This window comes from Macaca mulatta, chromosome 13 (assembly GCF_049350105.2).
Source record: "Macaca mulatta isolate MMU2019108-1 chromosome 13, T2T-MMU8v2.0, whole genome shotgun sequence".
NCBI lineage: Eukaryota > Metazoa > Chordata > Mammalia > Primates > Cercopithecidae > Macaca > Macaca mulatta.
Window position 1 is genome coordinate 104673970 of NC_133418.1, and position 27778 is coordinate 104701747.

A 27778-nucleotide genomic window follows, 5' to 3' on the forward strand; every position below is an offset into this window, starting at 1 on the left:
ACCAGAGGGGAAGCTCGTCCAGCTTTTAAATTGGGGACCCACAGCAAACTTTGTCTAAATAGACACCAGTTTGGTCAAAACTGCAAAACTGATCGGTCAGCAAAGCCAGCTCAAACAACAAACTTATAGGGGTTTTCGGGCCGTGTTCTACCCTATGGTACCGCTCTTAATGACAGAACAACACAGAAAGACAAAGATAAAGGGAAAAACTATTTCTGGGAGGAAAAAGATCAGACAGTGTGAATATTCATACCAAAAAAGCACACCAGAGTTGTTACACTCCAGACCAGTCAAACAAATCCTTTTCACCCATTAATCAAGATTTTGTTAAGGAAAAAACAACAGTGATTATTTACTGTCCACTCAACTGGATTCCAGAGAAAGGGGCTGGGATTTTGGCTCATAAGAATTTTTTACCCTTCTGATGACTTGTCAGGTCCTGGTTTCCCTTGACTGCAGCTTCCAGAAAAGCAGAGTTCTGGTATCCTGTTCACAGCACCAAAACTGTAGAGGCCAAGGAAAAACTTCTTCACTCTCTGAACATTTGCTGAAAAGTCAACTGACAAAAGGCAGATTAATAGGACAAAAGGCAAACAAGTATACCAACATATGCTCAGGAGAGAACAACAAAGTGATTACTTCACCCCTCAATGGGGTAGAGAAACTCTTTTTTTTTTTTTTTTTTTTTTTTTTTTGAGGCAGGGTCTGGTTCTGTCATCTACGTTAGAATGCAGTGATGTGATCTCAGCTCATTGCAACCTCTGCCTCCTGAGCTTAAGCCATCCTCCTACTTCAGTCTCCCAAGTAACTGAGACTACATGTACACTCCACCACCCAGCTAATGTTTGTATTTTTAACAATTACAACAATTTAAATGACGGGGTTTCACTGTGTTGCCCAGGCTTGTCTTGATCTCCAGAGCTCAAGAGATCTGCCTGCCTTGACCTCCCAAAGTGCTGGGAATACAGGCATGAGCCACCACACTCAGCCCAGAAACGTATATACTCTTTTTTCATAGGCAAGGGAGGAGATGGAGAATGTAGACGATTCTTTTGAGGGGCAGTAAATGATTATTAGGGAGAATGAATGGATCAAAGAAATAGAAATTAACTTGTAAATGGATTATTTCTGGAATTTGAATGAGCCTGAGAGGCAAGTAATATCTTGCGGAAAAGTCCATACAGGTGTGGTTGTGTTCTTTATTCACCTTTTCTGAAATAGATAACGAGGTAACAGGAGGGGATATAAGGCAACTGTGTTTCATTTAGTAAGATTTTACTTAATTAAGAAATTAATTAACTAACTTAAATAAATAATAGTCAGAAATGAAAATTCTGAACAGAGTCCCTCACTATGCCCAGGGGATGAGGAAGAAGACAAGGTTGAAGGGAACTTGATTTTGAGGCTTGTTTCCGAGACTTTTCAATTTTCAAAAGCCCTCAGCAAGCACCATATTTTGGGAAATCATTTGCTGAACCCCAATCGTTGTCATGCCTTTCCAAAGGTGGATCTCCCATTGCCCCCAGTCCTTGACACCCAGTAGCACCTCTGCCAGAGGTGGGATGGGCCCCTGCATCAGTGCCTGGGCTTCAGTTTCAGGGCCTGAGCTCCATTCCAAATTCTCAGAAGAACTGGCTTATAATTTGACCCTCACCTGCCTCTACTGAAGACCTCATCAACCACAGTCCTGGCCATCACCCTCAAAGTATCTTGTTTCTTTTTCTGCTTTCCCAATTGGCACAGTTCTCTTCCTTGGCCCCAGCAAGCCACAAGCTAGGACCAGGAGTAGGCTCCAGGATAAAGAGGGGAGGGAGGCCCATCAGCAGGTGCAGCTCTGGGTCAGAGCACAGGGTAGCAGGTGGTGAGTATGTCTACGAGTCTATCAGGGAGTTAGCAGCAATTAGGAGAAATTAACTAAGGGGTGTCCCTGGGATGAAGAGCAGTAGTAGGAACCTCCAGAGGCTTCCTACTGCTTCTTTGGGTCACCAGTAGCCTCAGTGCCACAGGCAGCATGGATCTCTACTGGATGTGGAGAGGCAGCTGTGCCCCATGCCTGCCACTGCCTCCTACAGGGAGAAAAATAGAAGATGTCAAATTAAAGGGTTCATCACTCTCCTGAGCCAACCATCAACTCCTCTTTGGGCCCTGATATGGTTTGGCTGTGTCACTGCCCAAATCTCATTTTGGATTGTTCCCACAATCCCCACATGTCATGGGAGGAACCTAGTGGGAGGTAATTGGATCATGGGCGTGGTTTCACCTATGGTATTCTCATGATAGTTAGTTCTCACAAGATCTTATGATTTTATAAGGGGCTCTTCCCTCTTTGCTTGGCACTTCTCCTTCCTGCCACCTTGTGAAAAAAGTGCCTTTCTTCCACTTTGCCTTTTGCGATGGTTGTAAGTTTCCTGAGGCCTTCCCAGCCATGTGGAACTGTGAGTCAATTAAACCTCTTTTCTTTATAAATTACCCAGTCTCAGGTGTTCTTCAGAGCAATGTGAGAATGGACAAATACAGTAAATTGGTACCAGATATGGGGTGCTGCTATAAGGATACCTGAAAATGTGGAAGTGACTTTGGAACTGGGTAACAGGGAGAGGTTAGAACAGTTTGGACGGCTCAGAAGAAGACGGGAATATATGGGAAAGCGTAAAACTTCCTAGAGACTTGTTGAATGGCTTTGACCAAAATACTGATAGTGATATGGACAATGAGGTCCAGGCTGAGGTGGCCTCAAATGGAAATATAGAACTTCTTGGGAACTGGAGCAAAGGTGACTCTTGCCATGCTTTAGCAAAGAGACTAGTGACATTTTGCCCCTGCCCTAGAGATCTGTGGAAGTTTGCACTTGAGAGAGATTATTTAGGGTATCTGATGGAAGAAATTTCTAAGCGGCAAAGCATTCAGGAGGAAGCAGAGCATCATAGTTTGGAAAATTTGTGGCCTGACCATGCAATAGAAAAGTAAAATGCATTTTCTGGGGAGAAATTCAAGCTGTCTGCAGAAATTTGCATAACTAATGAGGGGCCAAATGTTAATCACAAAGACAATGGGGAAAATGTCTCCAGGGCATGTCAGAGAACTTCGCAGCAGCCCCTCCTATCACAGATCTGGAGGCCTAGTAGGGAAAAATGGTTTGTGGGCTGGGCCCAGGGCCCCCCTGCTCTATGCAGCCTCAGGATATAGTGCCCTGCATCCCAGCTGTTTCAGTGTCAGCCACGGCTAAAAGGGGCCAAGGTACAGCTCAGTATGGTGCTTTAGAGGGTTCAAGCCCCAAGCCTTGGGAGCTGCCACATAGTATTGGGCCTGTGTGTGCACAGAAGACAAGAATTGAGGTTCGAGAACCTCTGCCTAGATTTCAGAGGGTATATGGAAACACCTGGATGTCCAAGCAGAAGTTTGCTGCAGGGGTAGAGCCCTCATAGAGAACCTCTGCTAGGGCAGTGCAAAAGGGAAATGCAGGGTCAGAGCCCTCACGCAGAGTCCCCACTGGGGCACTGCCTAATGGAGCTATGAGAAGAGGGTCACCATCATCCAGACCCCAGAATTGTAGATTCACTGACAACTTGCACCATACACTTGGAAAAGCTGCAGGCACTCAATGCTAGCCCATGAAAGCAGCTGGAAGGGACAGTGTACCCTGCAAAGCCACAGGGGCAGAGCTGCCCAAGGCTGTGGGAGCTCACCTCTTGCATGACCTGGATGTGAGACGTGGACTCAAAGGAGATCATTTCGGAACTTTAAGGTTTAATGACTGCCCGATTGGATTTTGGACTTTCGTGGGGCCTGTAGCCCCTTCGTTTTGGCCAATTTCTCCCTTTTGAAATGGGTATATTAACCCAATGCCTATACCCCCATTGTATCTAGGAAGTAACTAACTCACTTTTGATTTTACAGGCTCATAGGTGGAGCCTGCCTTGTCTCAGATGAGACTTTGGACTTAGACTTTTTGGGTTAATGCTGGAGTGAGTTAAGACTTTGGGGGACTGTTGGAAAGTCATGAGTGTGTTTTGAAATGTGAGGACATGAGAGTTAGGATGGGCCAGAGGTGAAATTATATGGTTTGGATATAACCCCACCTAAATCCCATCTTGAATTGTAGTTCCTGTAGCCCCGACATGTCATGGAAGGGACCAAGTGGGAGGTGATTGTATCATGGGGAGATTCCCTCATGCTGTTCTCATGATAGTGAATGAGTTCTTATGAGATCTGATGGTTTTATAAGGGGCTTTTCCCCCTTTGTTCAGCACTCCTTTTTCCTGCTGCCTTGTGAAGAAGGTACCTTTCTCACCTTCACCTTCTGCTATGACTGTACGTTTCCTGAGGCTTTCTCAGCCATCACAACTGTGAGTTAATTAAACTTCTTATCTTTATAAATGACCCAGTCTCAGGTATTCTTCATAGCAGTGTAGGAACAGACTAGTACAGGGCCCTTGTGGTCCATATCCCCACAACCTTCAGCTTCTAGAACAGTCCCTTTGGGGCCTAAAGTGGTATTTGACACATAGCACATATTCAATCTGTGTTTGTCAAATGACTGGAGGACTCTGAAAGTGAGGCCTACTTACTTGTAGCTGCTGGTTTCATGGCTAAACATTTTTTACTAACCTGGCCAGAAGCTTGCTATCACTCCTGTTAGACTGGTTTGGATGACTTCATTTCACAAAGCCCACATTCCTCAAAACAGGATCCTCACACATCATCCCTCAAAACAACACCAGCATCTCAAAATAACATTTCACAGGGTCATCCCCTCAAAACACCTCAGCATCATCTCTCAAAATAACATCACACAGCGTCTTCTCTCCCACAGCTCAACCCCCCTTTCCTGGGGCAGCCACCAGCTGTGGTGAGGACCCAAACAAAGGGAGATAGCACTGCATGGGGGCAAGGCCTTCCTCCACTGTATCTTCTTAGAGGGTCTGGAGGAAGTGCCTATCAAAGCTCCTTTCCCAGAGGTGCTTAGGCAAGAGTGAGCAGACACCTTCCTGTGATGAGTCCACTCATTCATTCTACACCTATTTCTTTTTGTTTTTTTCTTTAATTAAAAAATTAGAGACAGGGTCCTCTGTGTTGCCCCAGCTGCTCTTGAACTCCTGGGATCAAGAGATCCTCCTGCCTCAGCCTCCCAAAGTGCTGAGTTTCAGACATGAGCCACCCTGCCCAGCCCCACACCTATTTCTTAAGGGCTTATCCCATATCAGGCACTGTTCTAGAAGCTGAGGCAAGCCATGAACAGAACAAAGTCCCTGCTCTCAGGGAGCTTACACTCTAGTGCAGGAAGACAGCCAATAAACAAATAATATTTCAGGTAGTGATAAGTGCTCTGAAGAAAAGCCAATCAGAGTAAGGAGGCACAGAATGGCTAGGAAGGATATGAATGTGTGTTATCCAAGGAAGAGTTTTTAGAGGAGGTGTTCCTGATACAATGAATTTGAGCAGAAAACTGAAGGAAGTGAGGAAGTGATGTCTGTGTGTATCTGGGAGAAAATGGTCCAGGCAGAGGAATTAAAAACACAAAGACCCTGAAGTAAGTGTGTCTGGTGTGTCTGAGGAACAACAAAGCATCCAGTGTGACTCAAGTGAGGGTGAGAGGGTTAAGCAATTTGAGAGGCAGCATGGAGCCAGGTCATGAAGATATGGTAAAGATTTTGGATTTTTCCCAAGTAGTATGAGGAGCAATTAAAGGGTTCTTAGCAGAGAAGTGACATGATCCAATTTGAGTTATAAAAGGAACACACTGACTGGCTACAAAGTGAACTAGATTTGGCCAAGTGTGGGAGCAGGGAGACAGGAGGCTTTGCAGTAACCCAGCTGAGAGATGATAGTAGCATGGACCACAGCTGTGGCTGTGGTGGAAGTACCTGGAAATTCATAGAATCTATCTCATAGATATATCTCCAAGGCAGATTTTCTGATGACTTGTATGTAAGGCTTTAGAGAAAGATGAAAGTCAAAGATGACTCCTGAAATAACTCAGAGCTGAGCAAATAGGAAGAATGCAGCTACCATGGGGAAATGCCTTCAACTCAGCATCTTGCATTTCTCTGAAAAGAAAATGAAAATCAGGAACCAAGAAAAGGACATGCTAAGGACCAGGGTACAGGGATCATAGTTGACTGAAGTTGCCGACCCTGCAAATGTGCGTGCTGATGGGCACGTAGATACAAAAGGGGCACAGTGAAGACCATGACGCTGATGGTAGGCATGTGGGTGCAAATGCAGATGAGTGCATTGCACAGGTAGGATGCCACTTCAGGTGTGTGTTAGAACATGCATGTACTGCACAGTACACTCAGGTGAAGTCTTGTTACTCACCTTGTTTTGTTGTAGTTGTTGTTGTTGTTTGTTTGTTTGTTTTAATGAGACAAGTTCTCACTCCATCACCCAGGTTGGATTGCAGTGGTGCCATCTCAGCTTATTGCAGCCTCAACCTCTCAGGCTCAAGCAATCCTCCCACCTCAGCCTCCTGAGTAGCTGGGACTACAGGCATGTGCCACCATGCCTGGCTAATTTTTGTTTTTTTTGTAGAGACAGGGTTTTGCCATGTTTCCCAGGCTGTTCTCAAACTCCTAAACCCAGGCAACCTGCCTGCCTTGGCCTCCCAAAGTACTGGGATTACAGGTGTGTGCCACTGCACCCAGTCACTCACCCGTTTTAACTAATGTATGTACTAGACTTTTGACTGAATTGTTCAGTAAGATTTATCTGGTTCTAAAACCGCCAATGGCAAACCTTTGAGGTTTTATTTGGGACTTGGTGCATGAGAAGCCCAGAGCCTGGAATGAGAACTATTAATACAAGCAGTTTACTCTGAATTATCGTAGACAATAAATTATAGATTCTGTGTAGAAGAGTTTGTTCTTGGGCTCCAGTTTCTCCTTATGGGTAAGCTGATGAAAATCCGTAACTACTGCAACCAAGAGTATAGTCTTTCCCTCTCAGGTTTCCTCCAGCCAAGGATGCCCGCAGATACCCCTTGATGAGCCCACACTGATTGTCTCACATGGTGAATTTTGCTCTACAATGCTTTTGTTTTGGTTTTGGTTTTGGTTTTTTTTGTTGTTGTTGTTTTTTGTTTTGTTTTGTTTTGAGACAGGGTCTCACTCTGTTACCCAGGCTGGAGTGCAGTGGTGCAATCACAGCTCAATGCAGCCTTGACTTCCCAAGCTCAAGTGAGCCTCCTGCCTCAGCCTCCCAAATAGCTGGGACTGTGGATGTGTGCCACCACACACAGTTAATTTTTTTGTATTTTTTGTAGAGATGAGGTTTTACCATGTTACCCAAGCTGGTCTTGAACTCCGAGGCTCAAATGATTGGCCCACCTCAGCCTCCCAAAGTGCTGAGATTACAGGCATAAGCCACCAGGCCTAGCCCATGCTCTGCAATATTTACTTTTTTTTCTTTTTTTCTTTTTCTTTTTTTTTTTTTTTTTTTGAGATGGAGTCTTGCTCTGTCTCCCAGGCTGGAGTGAAGTAGCATGCTCTCGGCTCACTGTCACCTCCGCCTCCCAGGTTCAAGCAATTCTCCTGCCTCAGCCCCCCAAGTAGCTGGGATTGCAGGTGTGCATCACCACACCAGGCTAATTTTTGTATTTTTAGTAGAGACAGGGTTTTGCCGTGTTGGCCAGGCTGGTTTCAAACTCCTGACTTCAGGTGATCCGCCCACCTTGGCCTCTCAAACTGCTGGGATTACAAGTGTGAGTCACGCGCCCAGCCTGCCTTGTTTACTTCTTGCCTCAAACTATTTGTTCCTATTCATGGTCAAGAATTCTTAATTTTTGCTTACATCCATATTTCAAAGAGTATTTGTTTTTGTCTAATGTCTATAAAATGCTGAAGGTCAGCTCAAGTTTCAGCCAACCGCATGATGGGATAGTTCTGCTTTCCCTGCCATGCTGTATTCGTCTCTGAGATCAGCCTTCCCTGTGAGCTTCAGCAACAGGATGGATATCTTAAACCCCTCTAAGAAGTCACTCTCACACACCGCACACGGCAGACTGTGAACACTGAGGCAGAGCCTGTGGCACAACCAGGAAGTTTGCAATAAGATTTTGTATGTATTTTTTCTGTAACAATATATCCCTGGATTAGTGACAAAATAAGAAAGCACAAAAATGCTTTCAAAATATCCATTCTTGGCAGTCGATTTTAATTAATTTTTTTCTCATTTTCTCATCCCATGGCACAATGTTGACATTCTTGGCAGTCTATAAAGTAGAAGATACCAGTAGATTTTCTTTGATATCATAAACAAATGGTGAATTACTTGTGTTTATTTTATTTTCTATTTTTTGTAGACAGGGGTCTTTCCATGTTGCCCAGGTTGGCCTCAAACTCCTGGGCTTAAGAAATTCTCCTGCCTCGGCTTCCTAAAGTGCTGGGATTATAGGCATGAGCCTATTTTTTTATTTTAATTTTTTAGAGATGAGCCCTTGCCATGTTGCCCAGGCTGGCCTCAAACTTCTGGGCTCAAGAGATCCTCCCACCTCAGCCTCCTGAGTAGCTGGGGCTACAGGTGTGTGCCACCACACCCAGATACTTCTTTGCATAATTTGACTCCCTGACTCACCTTCTCCCAGGCTCAGAATCACCCCTGTGGTATGCAGGTCAGGCCTGGGCATTATGGAAGTGTGGCATGCCTGGAATAGTACAGGGCTTCTTGGTCCAGTTTTGCCACAAAGTCATAGATCTCCTGGTCTCTAAGATCCACTTTTCTTTTTCTTTTCTTTCTTTCTTTTTTTTTTTTTTTTTTTTTTAGACAGAGTCTCGCTCTGTCACCCAGGCTGGAGTGCAATAGCATGATCTCAGCTCACTGCAACCTCTGCCTCCTGAGTTGAAGTGATTCTCCTGCCTCAGCCTCCCGAGTAGCTGCGATTACAGGTGCCCGCCACCATGCCTCACTAATTTTTGTATTTTTAGTAGAGACAGTGTTTTGCCATGTTGGCCAGGCTGGTCTTGAACTCCTGACCTCAAGTGATCCACCCTCCTCAGCCTCCCAAAGTGCTGGAATTACAGACGTGAACCACCGTGCCTGGTCTACTTTTCTTATTTTGAGCCAAAGAAAGCCTCCTGCTTTATGCCCAAGTGTGAGGAGTAGCCAGGATTTTCTCTCTGGGAAACCAAAACACTGCTGGGAGAAGCCTATCCTATCTAGGCATGTTCATATTCAGGAAAATGCCTCTGGCTCTCTCTCTGATATTCAACCGGCCCCTTCTCTAGGGGCTGGTACAGTTTGGCTCTGTGTCCCCATCCAAATCTCATGTTGAACTGTAATCCCCATGTGTTACGGGAGGGACCTGGTGGGAAGTAATTGGATCATAGGGGCGGTTTCCCCATGCTGTTCTCATGACAGTGAATGAGTTCTCACGAGATCTGATGGTTTAAAAGTGTGTGGCTGTTTCCCCTTGCTCTTTATCTCTCTCCTGCTCCACTGTGGTAAGATGTGCTTGCTTCCCCTTCACCTTCCGCCATGATTGTGAGTTTCCTGAGGCCTCCCACTCATGCTTCCTGTACAGCCTGTGGACTGTGAGTCAATTAAACTTCTTTCCTTCATAAATTACCTAGTCTCGGGAAGTTCCTTTTTTTTTTTTTTTTTTTTTTTTTTTGACACAGGATCTCACTCTGTTGCCCAGGCTGGAGTGCAGTGGCACAGTCTCAGCTCACTGCAACCTCCACCTCCTGGGTTCAAGCAATTCTCCTGCCTCAGCCTCCCAAGTAGCTGGGATTACAGGGTGTGCCACGATGCCTGACGAGCTTTTCTATTTTTAGTAGAGACAGGGTTTTACCAGGTTGGCCAGGCTGGTCTCAAACTCCTGACCTCAAGTGATCTGCACCTCCTTGACCTCCCAAAGTGCTGGGATTACAGGCGTGAGCCACCATGTCCTGCCTCATGTAGTTCTTTATAGCAGTGTGAGAACAAATACTGGGGCCAAACATGTTAAGATTATAAAAGCCCTTGCCTCGTGCACAAACATTTAGAGAATTCAAGCAAACAAACTCACAGACACCACAATTTTTCTAAACTACAACAATTATTCCCAGAACCCAAAGCATACTGAAATCCAGATCCCTATTTTTCATTGCCTTTCATGGAAGAACAACAGGTAGTCAATATTAAGCTAACAGCGGGGTGTTTATTTTGTACAGGCACTTGGGCGATAGAGTGGGATTCAAGCCTGCATGAGCCATGTTGTTCCTTAAAATACGATGAGAATGATGGAAGAAAATTGCAGAACCTTCAAGACTGGAAATAATAGCTTTGGGGAAATCTTTTTTTTTTCTTTTTTGTGAGATGGAGTCTCGCTCTGTTGCCCAGGCTGGAGTATAGTGATGCCATCTCAGCTCACCACAACCTCTGCCTTCCAGGTTTAAGCAATTCTTCTGTCTCAGCCTCTCAAGTAGCTGGGACTACAGGCACCTGCCACCATGCCCAACTAATTTTCGTATTTTTAGTAGAGACGGGGTTTTGCCATGTTGGCCAGGCTGGTCTCGACCTCTTGACTTCAAGTGATCCTCCTGCCTCAGCCTCCCAAAGTGCTGGGATTATAGGCATGAGTCACCAAGCCCAGCCAGCTTTGGAGAAATCTCACACTTGAGACTAAGTGTTCCACTTGAAGAACAAGGTATTATTTAGTGTTATGTAAGTTCATCAGACTACGAATACTAAGAAATTTCCTCATAATTTTGAAAATGAGAAGTTGATATAAACCACGCCTCCACAATTGCTTAAGAAAATGGATTCTGTCCTGGACAAGAAGGAGGCTTACGATAGCTCTACAGAGGCTGCTTCAGAGCTCTTGCTTGATTCCAGCACTGAGCTAGGACTCTAACAGACGTGACTGCTATGACAGGATAAACCAGGAAGCAAAGCATTCCTCCTAGCTTGCCATCTTCCAGGGCACTCTTAGTCAACACAATAAGCTGAAGCTCATGGAAGTAGGATAGACCCATGATTGGAAGACAGGGTCTTACTTTATCACCCCGGATGGAGTAGAGTGGCGCAATCTCGGCTCACTGCAGCCTCGATCTCCTGGGCTCAAGCAATCCTCCTGCCTCAGTCCCCTGAGTAGCTGGGACTACGGGTGCACACCACCATGGCCCCACTAATTTTCTGTATTTTTTGTAGAGATGCGGTTTCACCATGTTACCCAGGCTGGTCTTAAACTCCTGAGCTCAAACAATTCACTTGCCTCAGCCTCCCAAAGCGTTGGGATTACAGGGATGAACCACCGCGCCCAGTCAAGAGGATCTTCATTGGTGATCAGAATCCAGGTCCTCAAGCAAGAATTCAACTTAGTGCTGACTAAGCTCCTTCTCTCACCCACTATGGTTTCCTCAGACTACAGAGAAGTGATTATGCCCAGAACTGTACCCAGCACTCAAACTATAGCTCTGAAGGGAAGACACATTGGTCTCAAATGAATGAGAAAGCTATCAAAAAGATTTTGGTCGCATTAAAGTCCAAGAAAATGTTCTAGGTCTGCCCATGATAACCTTGAGTAGAAAAAAAAAGAAAAAAAGAAGAAAACAGTGACCTTTCCATTAGGTAAACACACTACAGGCAGCGAGGAAGAAACACATCACATAAAAGGCAGAGAACCCAGTCTGAAAGAAACTACAACTGAAAACAAAGGCCCTCCACACAAAAACTCATACACAAAGGTTTATGTCAGCATTATTCATATTTGACAAAAGGTAGAAACAACCTAAATGTGCATCAACTAATGAACAGATAAACAAAATGTAGTATATCCATACAATGAAATATAATTTGGCCATAAAAAAGAAGTACTGATACATGCTCTCACATAGATGAATCTTTAAAACATTATGCTAAGTGTGGGCTGGACGGTATGGCTCTCATCTCTAATCCCAGCACTTTGGGAGGCCTAGGCAGTAAGATCACTTGAACTCAGGAGTTTGAGACCAGCCTGGGCAACACAGGGAGACCCTGTCTCTACAAACAAACAGAAAATTAAAAACTAAACAAAACATTATGCTAAGTGAAAGAAGCCAGTCACATAAAAGCACATATTACGTGATTCCATGTATATAAAATGTCCAGAATAGGCAAATTATCTCTATAGACAAACAGTAGATTGGTGGTTGCTGATAACTAGGGGATAGAAGGATAACAGAGTGACAGCCTAAGTGTATGTGGTTTCTTTTCAAGATGATAAAAACAGGCCAGCGTGGTAGTGCACGCCAGTAATTCCAGGACTTTTGGAGCTTGAGCCCAGGATTTTGAGTACAGCCTAGATAACATAGCAGAAACCCATCTCTACAAAAAATGCAAAAATTAGCCAGGCGTGGTGGTACACAAATGTAGTCCCAGCCACTCTGTAGGCTGAGGTAGGAGGATGGCTTGACCCTGTGAGGTTGCGGCTGCAGTGAGCCATGATTGTGTCACTGCACTCCAGCCTGAGCAACAGAGCAAGACTTTGTCTCAGAAGAAAAGAAAGAAGGCTGGTCTCAGTGGCTCATGCCTGTAATCCCAGCACTCCGGGAGGCCAAGGCGAGTGGATCACGAGGTCAGGAGATCGACACCATCCTGGCTACCACAGTGAAACCCCGTCTCTACTAAAAATACAAAAACAAAAAATTAGCCGGGTGTGGTGGCAGGCGCCTGTAGTCCCAGCTCCTTGGGAGGCTGAGGCAGGAGAATGGCATGAACCAGGGAGGCGGAGCTTGCAATGAGCCGAGATCATGCCACTGCACTCCAGCCTGGGTGACAGAGCAGGATTCCATCTCAAAAAAAAAAAAAAAAAAGAAGAAGAAAAAAAAAGAAAAAGAAAAGAAAGAAAGAAAATAAATGATAAAAATATTCTGTGTAGATGCTGGGTGCATAACCTATGAATTAAGCCCTACTCCACAAGGAGCAGCACCATTCAATAAAAGACTGCAAAATAAGATTAATAAAAATATTCTATAATTGAATGTGGTGATGGTTGCATATATCTGCGAATATACTAAAAACCATTGAATTGTATATGTTAAATGGATAAATTGTATAGTGTGTGAATTATATCTCAATAAATCTGTTTAAAATGTAAGAACTAACAATGTTATCTAAAACAAACTTGTTTAAACACAAACAAAATAAGATGCAGAAAATCTGACAAGGCATGGGCAAAGACTTTTTACAGAAAGACACAAAGCACATTTTCTGAAACTGCTGATGATAGAAAAGAATATAATAACATGACTTCAATAAAACAAGTTCCAGAAGATGATGCATCAGTTGAGGTCTGGTCAGAAAAACAGAAACCACACTGGTTATTTCAACAGAGAGAATTTAACATAGGGAATTGGTTAAACAGGCATTCAAGAGATGGCCAAAACAAAGGGTCAGTGAGGTAACACAGAGTGAGCGACTGCAGTAAGCAGCCACCACCCCTGGTGAAATAAAGGAATAAAGGGAAATAAAGGGGAGAGGTGGATGTTATCTGAACTTTCTATGCAGAGGAAAAGTCCCAAGGAGTTGGGACATGGACCTCTGAGGAAGCGGTACTCTGGATGCCCCTGAGTTTGAAGAAGAGGCCCTGTGGAGCTGGGTCTTAGGCCTCTAGGGAGGGGTACAGTCCAGCTGCTGCTATTCCTCTGAGGGGGTAAAACAAGGCTAGTTCTATTCTAATAGGAGAATGCAAGGGAAGTTGGAAACTGGAACCAGCTGCTATAGTTGGGCTTACATACTGTTCTGGGGTCATTCTGATAAAAATTACATGTGAACAGGAAGGAGCAAAAGACTTCTCCTTTCTTCTGCTTTCTTTTTTTTTTTTTTTTTTTTTTTTTTTTCTTGAGATGGAGTTTCACTCTTATTGCCCAGGCTGGAGTGCAATGGCGCGATCTTGGCTCACCGCAACCTCTGCCTCCTGGGTTCAGGCAATTCTCTTACCTCAGACTCCTGAGTAGCTGGGATTACAGGCATGCACCACCACAACTGGCTATATATATATATATATATATATTTTTTTTTTTTTAGTAGAGATGGGGTTTCTCCATGTTGATGGGGCTGGTTTCAAACTCCTGACCTCAGGTGATCTGCCCACCTCGGCCTCCCAAAGTGCTGGGATTACAGGGGTGAGCCACCGCGCCTGGCCTTCTTCTGCCTTCTATCTTTTTGCCACAGTGCCCAGCCTTCTTCTGCCTTCTAATCTTTTTCCAGTTGCCCACTATTTGCAGAGCCTAACAGAGAACTAGCTCGTAAGAGGTGTAGCTTGCAGATTTCTTCTTATAATCTTTTGTTGTTTTTTTTTTTTTTTAACAGGGTTTGTTATATTGCCCAGGCTGGTCTTGAATTGCTGGACTCAAGTGATCATCCTGCCTCAGCCTCCAGAGTGTCTGGGACCACGGGGGCATGCCACTATGCCTGGCTAATAGTTTTAAAATTTTTTTGTAGAGATGGGGTCTTGCTATGTTGCTCAGGCTGGTCTTGAACTCCTGGGCTCAAGTGATCCTCCTGCCTCGGTTTCCCAAAATGCTGGGATTATAGGCATGAGTCACTGTGCCTGGCCATTCCACATTTTTATAAAATTAAAAGAAATACATAAAAGAAGAAAAAAGCAAAACCCGAGTATAGGTGTTATTTAAGTTTTATTTTTTGTTTTTTTGTTTGTTTGTTTTTTTGTTTTTTTTGAGACAAGGTCTGACTCTCTCACCTAGGCTGGAGCACAGTGGTGCGATCTTGGCTCACTGCAACCTCTGCCTCCCAGGCTAAACTATCCTGCCACCTCAGCCTCCCAAGTGGCTGGGACTACAGGTGCACACCACCACACCCGGCTAATTTTTTTGTATTTTTTGTAGAGATGGGGTTTCACCATGTTGCCTAGACTGGTCTTGAATGTGTGAGCTCAAGCGATCCGCCCTCCTTGGCCTCCCAAAGTGCTGGGATTACAGGCATGAGCCACTGTGCCTGGCCAGGAAGGCATTTTTAAACATGAAATAACTTGAAATATGAGGATAGCATGGAATGAACAAAAATTTTTTGTAATTCCTCCCATCAAAAGATAGTCTTCTGAATCTGGGCTGGCCTTATGATTTGTTTTCACCAATAAATTGTGGTGGAAAGGATACTATTCGAGTTCCACGCCGAGGCCTCTCAAGAGGCCTTGCAGCTTCCATTCTTAGTCTGCTACCACGTGAACAAGCCTGAGCTAGCCTGTTGGAGAGGCTACAAGGTGCCTTGGCTGATCACCAAACCTCAACCATCCAGTTAAGCCACCAGCTGACTGTAATTGCATAAGGGAGCCAGGAAAGATCCACAAATCCTCCCAGTTGAACCCAGCCAAATTCACCAACCCACAGGTTGTGATCTAATAAACACATGATTGTTGGGGGTAGTTTGTAACACAAGTAAATGCTAACTGATACGTGATGAAACCTGTATAAGCAAATCAAAATGAACAGGTCAGAAATAGAGCAGTGAACAATGAATACACTTAAATACTGAAATTAAGACAAATCAATAGGAAAATCATGGATAAAATAGAATGTAAATATCATAAAATCTGACAAAGTATTTTTCGACAAAATATTAATATAATAAAAAATTATAAGCAAAAAATTAGGAAGGACAGGGAAGAGGTGGTAGAAAGTCAGACTGTTTTTTTCTTTTTGAGACGGAGTCTCACTCTGTTGCCCAGGCTGGAGTGCAGTGGTGCGATCTCAGCTCACCACAACCTCCACCTCCTGGGTTCAAGTGATTCTCTTGCCTCAGCCTCCCGAGTAGCTGGGACCACAGGCACATGCCACCATGCCCGGCTAATTTTTGTAGTTTTAGTAGAGATGGGGTTTCAGTATGTTGGCCAGGCTGGTCTCAAACGCCTGACCTCGTGATCCGCCTGCCTTGGCCTCCCAAAGTGCTGGGGTTACAGGCATGAGCCACCGCGCCCAGCAAAAGTCAGACTGTTAATCTATCTTTAATGGAAAGGAATTCAGCACTGATCAATACTGAAACATACAGTTTGAAAAATTACAATGTCCTATGAATGATTTTTATAATTTTAACCTTTGAGGCTGAGCATAGTGGCTTATGCCTATAGTCTCAGCTACTATGGAGGCTGAGGTGGAAGGATCACGTGAATCATTCTAGTTCAAAGCTGTAGAATGCAATGCAGTCCAGCCAATGCATTCCAGCCTCAGCAAGACCCTTATTTTAAATAAATAAATAAATAAATAAATTTTCAGCCTGAGAAATGTTTTATGAATCATTTTCTCTTGAGATGAAGTAACCGTTATCTGATCAGTTCCTTCTGTTTTTCTCTTTTGTCAAATTCAAATGAAAATAAATTCAATACTGTATTTAAAACAGTACTTTGCTTTAAAAATAATATGTGAAGAACCTATTATTGTTCATGTTACTCTACCTGTATATTTCTCCATTCATCCTTAAATCTGTATTTATGCCTATAATAAATTCACCAAATGTGATTGGTGTTCACCAAATGTGATTCGTTTTCTGTGATATTAAACTTGGGATGATTTAAACTGCTTTCTATTTCTGAAAAATTTTCTAAAGGGCTTGTTTTTTAATTTTTTTGTAGAGACAGGGTCTCATTATGTTTCCCAGGCTGGTTTTGAACTCCTGTCCTCAAGTGATCCTCCCATCTTGGCCTCCCAAAGTGCTGGAATTACAGTTGTGGACCTCTGTGCCCAACCAAGCTTGTATTACTTTTATCAAATCGACAAGGTTACATAAAGAGTTTACAAGGAGTTTCACAGTCTCAGTGGAAAAGACCATTTGCATAAGGAATATTAAAATACTCTAAGATTTATGCTCTAAGATGTCATCTATCTAAATTGGTGGTTCTCAGTCATGGCTATACTTTATAACTATTGAGGAGCTTTTTGTTGTTGTTGTTGTTGGAGATGGAGTTTTGCTCTTGTCGTCCAGGCTGGAGTACAATGACGTGATCTCAGTTCATTGCAACCTCCACCTCCCGGGTTCAAGTGATTCTCCTGCCTCAGCCTCCCTAGTAACTGGGATTACAGGTGCCCACTACTACACCCGGCTAATTTTTGTATTTTTAGTAGAGGCGGGGTTTCACCCTGTTGGCCAGGCTGGTCTGGAACTCCTGACCTTAGGTGACCCACCCACCACAGCATCCCAAAGTGTTGGGATTACACGCATGAGCCACCATGCCTGGCTGTGAAGAGCTTTTAAAAAGCACCCATGTCCACACTTCAGCCAAGACCCATTAAATCCAAATCTCTGGTGGTAGGGCATGGGAATTAATATATTTTAAATGCGCCCCAGGTGATTCTGATGTGCAACTCTGGTTGAGAACCACTGAACTCAACAGGCCAAGGAGACACATTCCCAAACGCAATGCTTGTGGCTGGAAATTCAATACACTCCATTCTGTGCCTCCTCCAGTCCATAGGGGCATACACACCAGGACCAGTTGTTAAGGTAGAAGGGGAGAATGAACACTGGATAGGCTACTGGCAGTCTGATTTCCCTTGTGGTCATAAGATGCCTGTCAGCGGGAACTGTGGCAACATGTTTTCTTGTTTACATTCAGGGGAGAGACAGGACTGGCTTTTCTTCCTCCAGAAGCTCTGAGTTAGCACCTCTTTGTGTCTCACTGGCTCAAAATGGATAAGGCACGCCCATTACAGAACCAATTTCTAGCAAGTGGGATGGAATTATTGTGATTGGCTTACTAATGTTTCTCAAACTTTATTGTGTATAGGAATTACCCAGGAATCTTATTAAAATGTAGATTCTGAGTCAGCTGATCTGGCATGGTGCCAAGATTCTGCATTTCTAACAAGTTCCCAGGTGATTAGAATGGCTGTTGGGGTGTCAATTACAATGTCCACCTCAACTACCAAGCACACGAGATATTTACATTAGCTTGAGGAGTCTATTCTTTCATTGTAGGTAAATCTAAAGAGAAGCCAATTATAATCAGAAGTGCTTAATGAGCATGGCAGATTGCAAAGCATATGTGAAGGCACAGAAGCAAGAAACTGCTCACTGTGCATAGAGAATCATGAGCTGGAGAGGAGATAGGGACACAGGCAGAGTCAGATCACTAAAGGGTGGAGCTTTCATCTGTGTCTTGCAGAGCACCAAACGTGTAAGAGATTCTTCATGAAAAAACACCTTCTAGGGTCAAATTTGGTTGGGACACATTGCATATTATGTCCCTCACTTGGATATTTACAATGCATATTTTTATTTTAAAGGCACTAATAAGTCTGGCAGAAAATAAACCTTTTGTCAAATAGAGATAACACCTCATAGGTAATTTGTGGAGCTCAGTTCAAAATGAAAATGAGGGGCCCTTTTGTCAAAAACCACTAAGACTTTCTACATGGTGACATCAGAGCATTAAACCAATCGCAGAACCTTTCTAGACACCCCCTAGGCCTTGTGCAACTGCACAGGTCACGTGTCTGTGCTGAAGCTGGCCTTGCTCATGGGGATATCTGGAACACTAAATGAGACAATGTATGGAAAGTGCTTTGGTGCTTGCATGTTGTAAGCACCAAACAAATAACTATAGCATACACATGGCTTTTAGTAGGACTCTTGGTTGTAACAGAAACTCACTTCATCTAGCTTAAGCAAAGAAGCAGAATTTATTATAAGGATCCAGGAATGTGGTTCAGACTCCAAGGGTAGAGGCAGCCAGCCAGACACAGGAACATGTGACAGAGAGACATTGTCAGCACTCTCCTTTTCTCACTCAATTCCACTCTTTTCTACAGGTTCCCTGTCTTACAGGATGGAACGAGTCTGCCCAAGGGATCCCAGGTCCAAGAGACTTTGGAGGTTGGGGTCTCTTAGTCCTAATTCCATACTCTAAGGGACAGCCTGTGATGGATTTATCTAGTTTCACCCACACTAAGCAACTGTATATAAAGACCCTTCTGCTATTATCAGCTTAATGGAGGGGAAAGGAGAAGGAAAGCAAAATGTGTACACTCCAGTATCTCCCATTCTTACTTGATCGTGAGACATTTCTTAAAGGAATATCTATTAATACTGAACGCAGCACACTAGGGAAATGCTGTCGTGGGTGATGGGGAGCAATGAGATGGTTGAAGCAGAGGCCTGAGCGCCAGGAATTGGATTTGCATTTTAGATAGCAGTGAGCAGAACTGATTGGAGGGAATGAGACTGGAGACAGGAAAGCTGATTAAGAGCCAGCTACAGAAATCCAGACCTGGGAAGCAAGGCTAGTATTAGTGAGGAGGCAGAGGAAGAGACTGTCTCCAGAATTACTTGGGAAGTAAAAATCTGCGAGGCTTGGTAAGTTATTTATATTTGGAGTGGGGGATAAAAGGAAGAGACAAGGATGGTTCTCAGAGGGGTAATTTGGGGAATGAATAGGTGGTGGCACTGCCAACTATAGAGACAGTACAAGAGTGGGGGGTAGGGGATGGGTGTGACTTCAGTTTTTAACATGCTTGGCGACAAGAACATTCAAGTGAAAATATCTAGAAGCCTGCAATATGACTCTAAGGTAGGGGCTTGGGATGGATTTCAATGTCAGACATTTTTCAGTAATAGTTAAAAACCGAAGAGCCCATGTATTCAACAGGCACTTGAGGGCACAGTGTAAAACAAAACACAAGGTCCTTGCCCTCGTGGAGCTCACAGTCGCCCAGGGAATACATACATTAAGCAAAGTATAAGGGAGGTCCTGAATCTTTACGAATTGCAGCATGTCAGGAGAGCCAGGAGCTGTGCAAACCATCAAGAACATATCAGACACGGTGCCTATTACAGCTGTGTGACCTGGAGCAGGTTAGGTTAGAATCCTGGAATCACCACTGCTTTGCACGGGGGGCCAGGACAGCAAGGCAGATTTGGGGTTTCCAACCAGCCTGTAAATCGGGAAGGAAACAGCGCTTGGTACCCGAGAAAAAGAAACAGCCAACGAGTGAGAATCACTGGCCCAGCTCGAGAACGACATGAGTTTCCTTTGTGTGCACCGGGACCAAGCACTGGGGGGCCGACAATTTGCTGAGAGCTGGCTCCACCTGCCTGGGGTGCAAGACGAGAAGAGTGACAGCCCTCTCACGGGGTACAATCTTCTACCTCCAAATGCATCTCCCTCGTCTCGTGCGGAGGTACTGGGTGAAAGCTAAAGGCCTGAATTAACGTCCGGCTCTTGCGGGCGCCAGCACTCCGGAAGCGAAATGCCAGGAGTACCCCAAGGTGGGCGGCGCGGGCGCAGACACCTGCACACCCAGTTGGGGGAAAACAATGAGCAACCGGGTAGGAAGCCGAGAGTGAGAAGATTCAGAAGTCGAGGCCCCACGCGGTAAGACAGTCCAACACAGCGTTTGGCAACAGCACGCCTGCGCTGTCCCAGCCCGGCGCGCGCTCCCGGCGCCGCGGCAGAGCCCAGGAGGGAAACGCGAGCCCGCAAGGTGAGGGCGGGGGAGGGCACGCCGGAGAGGCGGCCGAACACGTGAGAGCGCGGAGAACGTGCGCACGCGCAGGGCGCCCCCGGCCCGCGCGGCAGTAGCGCGGGAGCTGGGACGCAAGGCATTGAAAGGAGCCGCGCCTCGGTGAGAGCTCCCCCTCCCCTTTCTCCCGGGATGCATTGCGCGCGCCCGGTGGGCGGGGGGGAGGGGAGGGGAGGCGGCGGTGGCAGCCATGTTGTTGTGAGTCTCTGTGTCTCACCCTCGGTACTTCGGTGGTTCGTAGGAGGAGGGGGAGGAGAAGGAGGAGGTGGGGTGGGGGGGGAGGGTGGTAGGTGGAGAAAGAAGACATTGCCGCCACCGAAGGCAGAGGAGGGGGAGGACCGCCAAGAGCGACGCCGCCGTGTGCCCAACGGTCGGTGTCCCCGGCTGAGGCAGCGCGGCCGCAGCAGCCCTGTAAGTCAGTCCGCGCTCGCTCTTTCTCCGGTCCTGTGGCGCTGCCGGGGTGGCTCCCTGGGCTTTGTGCGGCGGCGTCGGCGGGAGCCGATCACCAGCGGGAGGGCGGACGGGGCTTGCTGAGTGCCCGGGCCGGTGCGGCCTGTGGCCCGCTCGCACAATGCAGGGGGAGGGGTGCCGGAAGGGGGTGTGCGCGCGCGGCGGAGGGGGCTCCCGTCCGACCGCTTTCCCGCTTCCTTCCCTCCGCTGGGCCGCCGCCTGGGGGGCCTGGGGCGCCGACCCCGTTCTCCCCCAGATTCGGCGGACTGGAGGTTAGAGACTGAGCTGTCGGCCCTGGGTTTCGGAAAGTGGGGGAGAGGCCGGGTGGCCCCAGAGAAGCATGCGGATTGCAAGTGGGTGAAGAGGAAGGAGTGGGTTTATGAAAACAAGTGTGGGCATTTTCAAAGGCCCGAGTGTGTCCGGGAAAAGCTTGCCGTGGACAGATGTAGGTATGAAGCAGTGACTTGGATTCGCCTTGTTTAGGTGATGTTTTACTATAGGAACGGATTTCGATAGAAAAATATGTAACTTGTAACCAAAGACAAGATTAGCGGCTTCTGCTATTTGAGCAGTAGTTTTGTATCTGAATTGGGTCAGATTTTGGGGAAGATGTTTAAAGTTTTGTGCCCAAACACGTGTAAAAGTGTTGTTTCTGAGAACACAGCTAGAGAAAACCTACTTACGGCTTTTTATTCTAACATACGTAAACTTTTGAAAGCATCATGTTAGGACTTAGTACTTCGAGATTTTTACTTGTTGAGAAAACTGGGGGCAGATGTTTGGTGAAGGAAAACATGAGAAAAATGTTTGTACACGCTGAAGAGAAATGTAATACCTGTAAAGGTATTGTATGTCAAGAAAACAGTTTTAATAAAGGGAGTTACCGAAGGATTTTTAAAGCTTGTTTAATGGTTAGATTTCGTGTTTAATAGGTGACTCTTCGCCATGTGACCTGGAGTATTGGAAGATGACTTAAGGAATCCTGTAAAGAAAAAAATAACAAAAATGAATATTTTCGATTTGTTTCTATTCTTAGCCTCCTTTTAACAATGAATTACTTCATTTGCTCAATCATCATGAGTAAATGATGGCATTTTCCGTGCTGCAAGAATTTCTTTAAAATTCCGATTTTTGGTGAAATTGCATTGTGTAGAATTTTCTTGGTGTCCATGAGGGCAGTTTTTGTATGCAGAAAATGTTTGCGATAATTTTTAAAATAAAATTATATTTCAGAAACCTGGTTCTTGAGGATTTAGGTCCAGTTTTTTATTCTGTTTACAGGTCTAGCTATTTTGAGTTATAATTGCCAGTAACAATCTTAAGCATATTCCAACAATTTAAGCTGTGTTTAACACATGCTTTCCTTAATTTGAGTCCAAAGTTCTCTTAGGTGTTCCAGTATTTAGCAAGATTTCAACTTCTAAAAAGAGCCTAAATTACTGACATTTAATTTGTTCTTACAAAGCTGTCACTTTAGACTCAATTCTCAGGCATTACAAATACTGTATATGAATTACCACATAATACTTGGATTTTGTTTCTCTTAAGCATTCCATACTTGTTTATGAATCTTTTTTTCTTTTTTGAGACAGGGTCTTTCTCTGTCGCCCAGGCTGGAGTGCAGGTGGTGAGATCTCGGCCCACTGCAGCCACCGCGTCCCGGGCTGCAACTGTTCTTCCACCTAAGCCTTCCGAGTAGCTGTAGCTGGGGCTACAGGCGCATGCCACCACGCCCGGCTAATTTTTGCATTTTTGTAGACAGGGTCTCACTATGTTGCCTAGGCTCGTCTCCTATGTTGCCTAGGCTCAACTCCCGAGCTCAAGCGATCCCTCCCGCCTCGGCCTCCCAGAGTGCTGGGATTACAGGCGTGAGCCACCGCACCGGGCTTGTTTATAAACCTTTCTGGTGTTCGGGCTTGTTTATAAACCTTTCTGGTGTTGAAAGATAATTTGCCTTCCTGAGTTTGTACTTATCTTAGTTAACAAAAGTAATTATGACCAGAGATTCAGGCCAGGTGTGAAATCGACAGCCCATTTTTTTCAGTAACCAAGCTGTCTCCTTTTTATAGACCCTAACATGAACTGCATAATTTTAAGTGGAGGTGGGTTCCTGTCTCCTAAACTCAAGTTCTACATACTTCCTAACTTAAATACTTTGTTGGGTTTCCAGGATATGGAAATACTTTGTATTTTTTCATATTCTTAAAATTTGCAGGTACTTAAAATATCCAAATATTTGATTCTCACATGGCTTTGTCTGCATGGCTGCAGTCACAGCTTGAGACCATTTTACTAACAGGTGTGATTAAGATAAAAATTATACTTATACCAGGTAAATTGGTTTGTGGCGTATTAAGTATATTTCTTGCTTTTCTTCTTTAATTTTTTTTTTTTTTTTTTTTTTAAATATAGGCGAGACTTGCTATGTTGCCCAGACTGGTCTCAAACTCCTGGGCTCAAGCAGTTCTCCCGCCTTGGCCTCCCAAAATGTTGGGATTATAAGCATGAGCCGCAGTGCCAGACCCTTGCTGTTTTTAGGAAATGCATTAAAATAGTCTAACTTGTTGCTTTTGTCCTACCTTCTCCTACCTTCTCACTTCGCTTTGATGAGTTTTTAAGAGGGAAGGCTGATGAAATATGGCTGAGCCCCTTCCCCGCCCCCCCCCCCTCTCTCTCTCTCTCTGAGTCTTCTCCCTGCAGAAAGCACTTAATTTGCCCTGCTTTTTCATGAGAATACCAAAGTTAGACTCCTCATTTCCAGAGGACGGTAGTTGTCCAGTGCTACTTGTGACTGGGTTAAAATAATTATGGAGTGTGGTGTTAGGACGCCCTCTTGGCCTAGGTCTAAATTATGCCTCCACTGTGACTTTATCGGTAGTAAAGGAAATCTTTGGATTAGCACAAGTCCAGCTACTGTGTCTTTCAGTCAGTTCTGAATTCTGGTGTGGAAAAAGGTTTCCTCAAACCCTATCATTTAGGAGCTAATATTTTAATAGTGATTTTTATATTTGGCAATATAGACAGGAGACAGTTTTTATTTAAAACTTAATTGCTTTTGTAGTTGAAAAAGTTTTCTGTTTTCAAGCTTTTCCAGTGAGTGAAATGCTGTATAGAATTATTAGGTAGGTGCATGATAAATGCTTTTGGAATTTCATGTAGCATTATGTTTAGAGACATGTTAAGTGTTTTTTTTTTTCCTTAGTGACTTTCTTCAAATAACAAATATAAAGAGATTTATCTTTTTAAATGAAAAATGAAGGCATGCCTAGTTAAACACAAGCATTAAAAGTTTTGTTTGACCTTTGCTTGGTTCCTTTTTATATTCTTAAGTGCTTTAAAGAATTTTTAAAAAGATTGTTTATTTAAGCATGTTGGCAAAAGCATAGTTTCATTAATAAGCTCTATTCTGCAAGTTTAGCTACTGAATCCCATCCATTTTCAGGTTGCGTATTGTAGATTTTCACTTCTTACTCTCTCACCATTCTCTTGTGGAGGAATAAAAGATTTTAGAATAGAGTACTGGGAAATATCCAAATGTACACACCTTGTATGCCTATCTCTGTAGCTGGCAAGTGCAAAAAAAGAAGTAGCATGAAGTGTAAAAGGAGAAGGGAGGTAATTGAATTGTTAGATGGTTTGATTGACTGCAAATGGGACAGGAAACAAAAAAGTAGTCATCACCTATTTGGAGCAAAATATGTTGGGACCACAGTAGCACCCTAAAATGTTTCCTGGAAGGGACCTGGTGCAATTGGCTGTGAAACTGTACTCAAAACCACCTAGTCAATACTGCCTGGGGAAATGGAACCTGCAGCTGACTGCCAACACACATACAGTGTGGTCATGGCAGGGCAGTAGGGAAGGATTATTTACATTTTTTTTTAGTTCTGGGGAAAAATACATTAATGGAGGGAACCTGGTTTGAGGATAGCTCTTTGATCTATTTTATTGTAGTAGCCATCTTATGACAAGAGTAACAAGTTCTGGATCTCAGAGTGGTGATCCCTGACTTTAGGCAGTTTCTGAAACAGTTAAGATCAGTGAGAGAAAGATGCAATTGGTCTTATGCATTCAGACATTAAAGAAGGCAAATGAGTGTTAGAGGCAGAGTGCCCCTAAGTATAGGTCTTTATTAGGCAGTCAAATGAAGCAAACTGTAGGAAGAAAAAAATGTGGATTGTATTGTATGATTTTATAAATACCAAAAATGTATACAGATGGGAACTGCTTGTATCTTCCATTTTGATGACCACATCATTTTTAATTTATTAAAAACATCTCCATAGTAGCTTATCAGTACTTTTAGCGTAATTACATGCAAAAACATTCAGTTATCTGTGATAAAACTTGAATCTTTAAAACCAATTCAGCGTGAACATAATTATGTTTTGAAGGTGAGAGGATAATGGCTCCAGATTTTGCCTATAGGTGTTTTCTTGGACCACCTTTCCATGGAAGTGTAATTTATTTTTATCCAAAGAAGAGTCTTAGGTGCCCTCGTTTTAGTATCTAAATTATGTGCATCCTACACTAGCAAAAGTAGGAGTGCTCTAGGCTCTTGCTAAAGGTAAATTGTTTGCCAGTTCTTTCAGAATCGTGGCTGAGAAAATATTCATGGAGTATGGATATTCAGTCCATTTGTAGTCTGAATATTAAAATGTTGTCTTTTCATCAAGCTAGACTACCAGAAACCTGCACAATTTTTTTTTTTTTTGAGGCAGAGTTTCGCTCTCGCCCAGACTGGAGTGCAAAGGCGTGATCTCTGCTCACTGCAACCTCAGCCACCCAGGTTCAACCAATTCTGCTGCCTCGGCCTACCAAGAAGCTGGGATTACAGGAGCCCACCATCACACCTGGCTGATTTTTGTGTTTTTAACAGAGACAGGGTTTCACTATGTTGACCAGGCTGGTCTTGAACTCCTGACCTCAAGTGATCCACCCACCTTGTTCTCCCAAAGTGCTGGGATTGCAGGCGTGAGCTACTGTGCCCTGCCCCACACATTTTTTTTTTTTTGAGAGTTGCAGACATATCATGTGCCACACACTGTCCTTAGGTGTTGGTGATAATGGTGATATGTGGTCCTTGTTTTTAAGGCCTTTATAGGAAAGTAGAGAGAAAGAGGATTAAAATTGTGATTACAGTGTAGCATGCTAGCCTGCCACAGAGGTGGTATTATAAAAGTGCTGTGGTGTGGGCACAGTGGTCCATGCCTGTAATCTCAACACTTTGAGAAACTGAGGCGGGACGATCGATCACTTGAGTCCAGGAATTCAAGAACAGCCTGGCCAGCATAGGGAGACCTTGTCTCTACAAAAAATTTAAAAATTAGTCCGGCACGGTGGCACACACTTATAGTCCAAGCTATTTGGGAGGCTGAGGTGGGAGGGTCACTTGAATCCAGGAGATTGAGGCTGCAGGGAGCTGTGATCGTGCCACTGCATTCCAGGCTGGGCGACAGAGGCCCTGTCTCCCCCCTTCCCCCCCCCAAAAAAAAGTGCTGTGGACACATGTAGGTAGAGACTGAAGAAACAGGAAAAACTTTCCATAGGAGGTAAAGCGGAATCTTAAAATATTATAGAAGTAAATTTAGTCCCGAGATGGGTGAAGTGGCATTCGGCCAGAGGGATTAATAGCTGTAGTAATCCTGATGGGGGGAATGGAAGAGCTTAAGGTGCAGTTATAGGGAGGAGGATGACAAAGGAGAGATAGGTAGAAACCCACCAGATTGAAGTCCTTTATCTAATATGGACAGTCCAGGATTGTAATTTAGGATGATTTAGACAATCATGCTGTCCTTGGAAAGCCTTAGAGAATTACTGTGTAGTTTTCCTGGATTATATTAGGAGTTAGGTATTTGACTTTTCCTTGAGGAACTGACTATAAGAAAGACTATGAGGCTGGGCACCTAACACTGGGAGGCGGTGGCAGGTATATTGCTTGAGCTCAGGAGTTTGAGACCAGCCTGGGCAACGTGATGAAACCCCATCTCTACAAGAAACGCAAAAATTAGCTGGGCATGGTGGCTCCAGTCTGTAGTCCCAGCTACTTGGGAGGCTGAGGCACGAGGATCTCTTGATCCCAAGAGGCAGAGATTGCAGTGAGCCAAGATTGAGCCTCTGCACTCCAGTGTGGGCAACAGAGTGAGACCCTGTCTCAAAAAAACAAAATAAAGTAAAATAAAAAAACAAGACTATGAAACCTTGTATCTGTTAATGGGAATGTTGAAGATATTTTCTGTTACAACTCTATTGCCTCAATAATGCTCCACTTAAGAAATTGCTTTTTTTTGCTTTGAGACTGGGGTAAGGGCGGGTGTCTCACTCTGTTGCCCAGGCTGGAGTACAGTGGCGAAGTCACTGCTCACTGCAGCCTCAACTGCCCAGTCTCAGGCGGTTCTCTCACTTCAGCCTCCTGAGGAGCTGGGACTACAGGCGCACAACATCATACCCAACTAGTTATTTTTGTATTATTTGTAGATACAAGATCTCGCAGTGTTGCCTTGGCTAGTCTCGAATTTGTTGCCCCAGGTGGTCTTGAATTCCTGGACTCAAACAATCCTCCTGCCTTGGCCTCCTAAAATGCTAGGATTATAGGTCCAAGCCACCATGCCCAACAGAAATTTCTTTTAAAGCTTAGTGTTAAGAATAAGGTTGCATCCAAGGGGTTGGTATAACTTCTTTCTCTGGATAATGAGAATTGTACGTACCCACTGTTTGTACAATTACTAGCACAACTAGTTAGCATTAAACTTACTAGTTTATTTGCTATTTTATTTAATAAATTATTTAGTTATTTTTATTTAGAAACTTTCTTTTTCTTTTCTTTTTTTTTTTTTTTAAGGCAAGGTCTCTGTCACCCAGGCTGGAGTGCAGTGGTGTGAACATGACTCACTGCAGCC

General features: G+C 44.3%; 1 protein-coding gene across 14 annotated transcripts in view; it reads left to right on the plus strand.

Moving 5' to 3' along the window:
• The first annotated feature begins 20612 nt into the window (after positions 1-20612).
• Positions 20613-27778, plus strand: part of PUM2 (pumilio RNA binding family member 2) — a 104893-nt gene continuing 97727 nt past the window's right edge. For all 14 annotated transcript variants that reach the window (XM_077960099.1, XM_015111784.3, XM_077960094.1 and 11 more), the window contains exon 1: positions 20613-20840. The gene's annotated coding sequence lies outside the window, so the exon portion shown is untranslated. The remainder of the gene's footprint in view (positions 20841-27778) is intronic.